Genomic DNA, 6,986 nt, shown 5'->3' with positions numbered 1-6,986 from the left:
CTACTTTCACAATGGTGGGACCACCCTTCCAACCCACTAATCACCCACACCAGAAACCTGTGAGTTACCATTGTCTCCCCATCACCCAATAGGCAACAATTTTTACTGCTCTAAATTATTTCCAAATATATTCATCCTGTACACCCCCAGTGCTTTTGTGTAACACCTCTCATGCCTATCATCTTTTCTTCTGGTTTCTGAAACAATCTTCTTGCCTCCAATATTGCCTGCATCCAAGACAACTCAAGAGAGCTCTTCCCAACATGCTTGTTTGACTGCAGACTGACCGCTCTAAATAGATTTTGCTGGTGCCCCAATTTGTGGCAGGATAAATTCTCATTTCCCTAGCCTGATACATGAAGTGTTCAGATCTAGTCTCAGCTCCTCTCCCACTCATCCTGTGCCTTCTCCAGAGGCCTCCCATACTGCACACACCCCTGGCCTCCATAGCTACTTGTTCTTCCCTGAATCTTTCTTCCTTTCATAAATTTCCATGCTGTTTCCTCAGCTGAAGACTCCCTTCACTGTGGCTGCCGGCCGATGCCTACTTGTCTTTAGAACTTGTCCCAGGCATACTCTCCTCTGCCTTGACCTCCTTCCACATTCTTCGTGCTGGGTCTGGAGTCCCCAGTCCCAGCCTTTACTACCTGGCTCACTATAACATGAGTGGTGTGCTTGAGGATCCCAGCAGACTGGGCCAGGGGTCTTTGAAAGCAGCACTGTCTTATCCCTGCTTGCCCAAAGCTCAATAAATATTGGAAAATAAATTAATAAATAAGTGTGCCCATTATAGTGAAAGCTATTCTAGAACTATGGTATTAGAGAAATACAGATTTGAGTATTAGTTCTGCCACTTATTAGCTGTGTGACCTTGGGTATGTCAATCCCTCAGAACCTCTCTTTCTTCACCTGAAACAAAGGCATCATAGGAGATTCATTAGAGGCTTAATTTTCTCCATCTTCAGTCGTGCACCTGAAAGGTCTCAGGACACAGTGTCGCTTGTGTAGTGCAACCAGGCCTCCCTGAGACCACACACTAGAGTCACCATGATGGCATGGCAATAGTCTTAAATTCCCTTCATGATTATGCTTTACTTTTTTTTTTTTTTTTTTTTTGAGATGGGGTCTCACTCTGTCACCTAGGCTGGAGTGTGGTGAAGCAATCACAGCTCACCACAGTCCTAAACTCCTGGCCTCAAGTTATCCTCCTGCCTCCGCCTGCCAAGATCTTTACAATTATTCATAGTGTCTTGGTGACATCCACAAATGGATAGTCACACATTCTGTGATCAGTTTTGCTACTCTTTTCCAGCAGAAAATTTATTTCCAAATAATTGCTCCTCACTTCACGTTGGCCTCCAATTGACTGACTAAAAGTATGATCTTCACTGGGAGAGAAATTGGGTTTTGAACATCATTTTCACAAACATACATAAAGGCATATTGTTAGCCTCAGCTCCTGTAGCAAGGGCTGTGGACAGGCTTTTCCCAACCTTCAGTGCTGTATCGCTGACAGAATCCCTGGTGTCATCCGTCACCTGAAATCTACGATCCAAGTGCTTGAAATGTGAGCTCCTGTCCTCCTCCCCTCAGGAGGGTGATGGTCACTACAGAGCAGCCTCCATAAGCACTGCCTTATTTCCCATCCTGGTCTTTTTTTCCTCTTGTCATGCCCTGCTCCCTTTTCTTTCCTATGAAAGTGGGGTATAGGGGGACTAGGGACATGTACAGAGAGAAAGAGCCTCTCTGGTCTCTTTGCTGTCTTTTGTCCCCTTCCCTCTCGCTTCTGTCCAACTCAAATAAGGCTCAGGAAAACCAAGAATGCAAATCCTCGTAGGCCACTTAAGTGGAATCCAGCAAATGTTAGGACACTAGAAGCACTGGTAGGATGGGTCTAAGTTAAGAAGCATAGAGCCAAACGTGGTGGCATGCACCTGTCGTCCCAGCTACTCAGGAGGCTGAGGCTGGAGGGTCACTTGAGCCCAGGGGTTGAAGGTTGTAGTGCACTATGAATATGCCTGTGTTGACTGTTCTCACCAAATAGCTGCTGGTTTCTTCCAGAATGAGTGACTTCGGAAAAAGCAAAGCGTGAGTGGCAAAATCTTTTATGATCGAGACTCAGAAGTCATACATGGTCATTTCCAACATATTCTATTCACCAGAAAGGATGATTAAGCTGGATATACCTTCAAGAAGAGAATTAGGGTCTATGAAAGGACTTCAATAAGTTTGTGAAATATGAAAATAAAACACAAAAATACAGAGACTTTATTTCTCAACATAAGCTTCATCAAGTTGAAGACACTTTTATAAGCAATAATACCGACCGTATAAAAACTAAGGTCCTGGGAATTTCACCATGTCAAGACAGTCTTTTTTACATTATTAACTGAAGAGAAATGGGTGTCCTTTCAAGTTTTTTAAAAATCAGGAAAGAAAAAGAAGTTAGTGGCAGCCAAATCAGGGCTAAAATGTGGATGCCTAATAATTTCCCGTTGAAACCCTGGCAAAATTGTCTTTTTTTTGGATGAGAGAAATGAAGAGGAACATTGTTGTGGTGGAGAAGAATTCTCTGGTGAAGTTTCCTGGAAGTTTTTCTTCTAAAGCTTTGGCTTTCTCATAATAACACCTGTTATTGGGGTTTTTTGTTTTGGGCCCTCTGGAAAGTCAACAAGCAAAATGCCTTGAGCATCCCAAGACACTGTTGCTATGAGCTTTGTTCTAAACCAGTCACCTTTTGCTGTGACTAGACCACTTTCACCTCTTGGTAGCCATCGCTTTGACTGTGTTTTGTCTTGAAGATTTCACTGGAACAGCTGTGTTTGACCTCCTCTTACAATTATTTGAAGAGATGCTTCAGTATCTTGATTCCACTTATGTAAACTTTCAGTTGAAAGCTCTGCTCTTGTCTGCAAGTGATCTGGGAACAAGAATTTTCAAATCTGTTGCGTGGAAAATTGTTCAAAATTGTGTAAATTTAACCAGTTGAGATGGCTATGGTGTTGGCTGTTTATGCTGTTGTCATTCCTAAAGCAGGGCATGAACAAGATTGATTTTTTTTTTTCTGGTGAATTAACATGAATTGTCTGCCACTGCAGGCTTTATCTTCAATATCTTATCATCCCTTCTTCAAATGAGTGACTCATTTGTAAACTTGCAAATGTTGGGGGACATTGTCCTCATAAACTTGTCACAAAGAATCAGTGATTTTACGATTCTTTCACCCCAAATCGCCATAAATTTGATGTTTATTCTAGCTTTAATTTTAACAGAATTCATGTTCCTCTAATGGGACCTCTTTTCAAATTGATGTTTTAGTTTTCTTATTATAATTCCTCAAATTAGATCCTGTTCAGACATGTTATAACAAGTTAGTACAAGTGCAAAATATTTTTGAAATCTATGCAAAAATATGCATTTCCCATGTACTTTTTGAAGATCCCTCATGCTTTTTGAAGTTTCAAATAATTTTGAACATATTTTTAGACTACCACAAGAACATTATCTATAGCACCGAATTTCAGATTTATCAATAAGTATAATAACCAATGGAAATTCCAGATAGGCAGCTTAGCTACTGAAATAGAATTGGAGTTAAATGGTCGTGGAGGTATCAGTAAAGACCTGCAGGCATTGAAAAGCATTTAAAAATTTAGAAATAAAAGAACAGGATTATATGTACCATTTAAGAGGAGGAAGAAGAGAGAAGCGATATCAGGGACAGAAAAAAAAAAAAGAACACAGAGAAGGACCAATAATAGCAAATGTTATGTAAAACTTAAGGAGAGTGAAGCCATGTCTGTTCTCCACAAGAGCACTGACATTTCCTTGTCAATAGTATCACTGAAACGCCTGCTTCCATTTCCAACATCCTGTCTTTGTGAAACAGCGTTTTTTGCAGTGACAGCAACCAAAATAAGATTAGGGAGTAGACTGGACATAAACACTACATTTTGGGTGTCACTGTCTCCCATCACCCCCGATGGAACTCTCTACTCGCAGGAAAACGAGCTCAGGGCTCTCACTGATTCTACATTATAGTGAGTTGTATAATTATTTCATTATATATTACAATGCAATACAAATAGAAATAAAGTATGCAATAAATGTAATGTACTTGAATCATCCTGAAACCATCCCCCTGCCCAGTTCACGGAAAGACTGTCTTCCATGAAATCAGTTCCTGGTGCCGAGAAGATTGGGGACTGCTGCAATATAGGAATAACAACATAAAGAGAGGAAAACATGAAATTTATCACATCTTTAATAATATATGCCCTGATAGTGTACAGAATACACTAATTACATTCATTCATTCAAGTATCAACCGATACCTACAAACCACATACAAATGCCTTAACTCTTTCAGGAGAACAGTGAACAAAAGAGCAAGAGAGACAGCAAATTAAAAATACACACGTATGATTATCATGTCAAGACCTCATCTCTATTAAAAAAAAAAAAGACAGCCGGGCGCGGTGGCTCACGCCTGTAATCCCAGCACTTTGGGAGGCCAAGGCAGGTGGATCATGAGATTGAGACCATCCTGGCTAACACTGTGAAACCCCGTCTCTACTAAAAAATACAAAAAGTTAGCCGGGCCTGGTGGCGGATGCCTGTAGTCCCAGCTACTCGGGAGGCTGAGGTAGGAGAATCGCTTGAATCCGGGAGGCGGCGCTTGCAGTGAGCCGAGATGGTGCTACTGCACTATAGCCTGGGCAACACAGCAAGAGAAGAAAGAAAAGAAAGAAAGGAAAGAAAGGAAAGAAAGGAAAGGAAAGGAAAGGAAAGGAAAGGAAGGAAGGAAGGAAGGAAGGAAGGAAGGAAGGAAGGAAGGAAGGAAGGAAGGGAGGGAGGGAGGGAGGGAGGGAGGGAGGGAGGGAAGAAAAGAAAGGAAGGGAAGAAGGGAGAGAGAGAAAGAGGAAGAGAGGAAGGAAGGGAGGAAGGGAGAGAGGGAGGGAGGAAGGAAGGGAGGGAGGGAGGGAGGGAGGAAGGAAGGAAGGAAGGAGAGAGAGAGAAGGAGGGGGGGAGAGAGAGAGAGAGAGAGGGAGAGAAAAGAAAAAAATGAAGAGTGAGAGGAGAAAGAGACAGATAAGTTAATTCATGTAGAACGATCAAGTAAGTTTTTCTGCAATTATAGCAATTACCATCATAGGTTTTAGAATCAGATAGACACCAGTTTTAATCATGGCTCCGCATCTTACAGCTGAGTGTCCCATGGACAATTTATTCCACTATAAAATCTCAGTTTTCTAATTTTAAATGTTTATTACATTATTAGAAATAAAAGCACATGAACAAACATAAACATACGTAAAGAATCAAGAACAGAAAAATGATGAGACTAATGAATCAAGAATGGTTCTAAAAATGAAGACAATAAAGCTGCCAAACTTATTAGACAATTCTGAAGATTAGGAGATAAATATGCATAAAAAGTTTAGCACGTCTTGTGGCGTGTAGTTAGCTCATGGTAACTACAATTATCCTCATATTACAAAGGGAAAATAAGTATCATACTTGGACATTTAAAAAGCTGTGAGACATAATTTTTCAAATAATGAAACACAAAGATTCAATTTTATGTTAAATAGTTCCACCTTTAACATTTTTAAAAGAGATTCCTTGAAAGCATATGTCAAGAATCTCATGTAATGCTTTCTGCTTCTTAACCAAAGTTTACGGGAACTTAACATTAAATCAAACTCTTAAAATGTAGTTACATTAAAGAAATTAGTTAAAGCAAGAATAAGCACAAAAGTTTTAACTTCTTCAAAGCTGCTTAAGCATTTCAACTAAAATCTCATTTGTCTTTTAAATACACAGGATTCTGTTTAGAAAAATTTTAACTAGAAAAAGTTCGAATTCCAAAGTAAAAAGTGCAGAAGGCCATAAAAATTTTGTATAGCTTTTAATTGAGATGTCAACTGCGGGGTGGGAGGAACATTCTCTGAAGTTTGCTTTTATAACAGTAAGACTTACTTTTTACTACCAGCAATACAGGGCAACTCATTCAGGTTGAATGCTGAAGGTAAAATTTAACTTAATTTTAAGTTTTGGCTAATTTTTAAGTATTTCTCAGTCACCTACCATGATTTCATCCCAGAAACCCAAATCTCAATTTCTTTTAGACATTTGGAATATTAAAAGTTTAAATGCTTCAAAATAATATTTATGTAGAGACTTACGTATGTGGACCAGGAATCTCCACGTATTACAAAGTTTATGAGAACGTAACAAATGTTGATACACACATTTAATTCTGAAATAAAAACTTACAACAAATGAAATTGTAACAAATCAGGAAAATTCTGTAGGCTGCACATTTTAGGTCCAAAAATACAGGTATTAAACACTCAAGGATGCATAAAAGAAGAAATTGCAAAAGAAAATAGAAAATATCTAGAGACAAATCAAAAATATGAAGTACCAAAAGTTAAGAGATACATCAAAAGCAGTACTATAAGAAAAAATTATAGCTATAAATGATTAAAAAATAAGATATCAAATCAGTAACTTAACTTTACACCTAAGGAACTAAAAACAGAGGGGAAAAGACAGAACAACTAAAAGTTAGCACAAGAGAAAAAAATAAAGATAGCAGTGGAAATAAGTGCAATAAGAGAATAGAAAAACAGTATTAAAAAAATCAACAAAACCGAGTTTGTTCTCTGAAAAACATCAACAAAACTGACAAACCTTTAACTAGATTGACAAAAAAGGATACTCAAATTACTAACTCAAAAATAAAATGGGTACATTACTACTGAATTTACAGTTAAAAAAGGATGTAAGAGAGTACCATAAAGAACTGTACACCAAAAAAAAAACTGAATAACCTAAATAAAAATGAACAAATTCCTAGAAACAAAACACCTACTAAGACTGAATCAGAAAAGCTGAATAAACCTATTGAGCAAGGAGAGTCAGCAGGAAGATTGCATCAGTCATCAAAAACCCAGCAACAAAGAAAAGCCCTGGACCAG

This window comes from Colobus angolensis, unplaced genomic scaffold, assembly GCF_000951035.1.
Source record: "Colobus angolensis palliatus isolate OR3802 unplaced genomic scaffold, Cang.pa_1.0 Scaffold40, whole genome shotgun sequence".
Lineage (NCBI taxonomy): Eukaryota > Metazoa > Chordata > Mammalia > Primates > Cercopithecidae > Colobus > Colobus angolensis.
Note: the sequence above shows the minus strand (reverse complement) of the source record.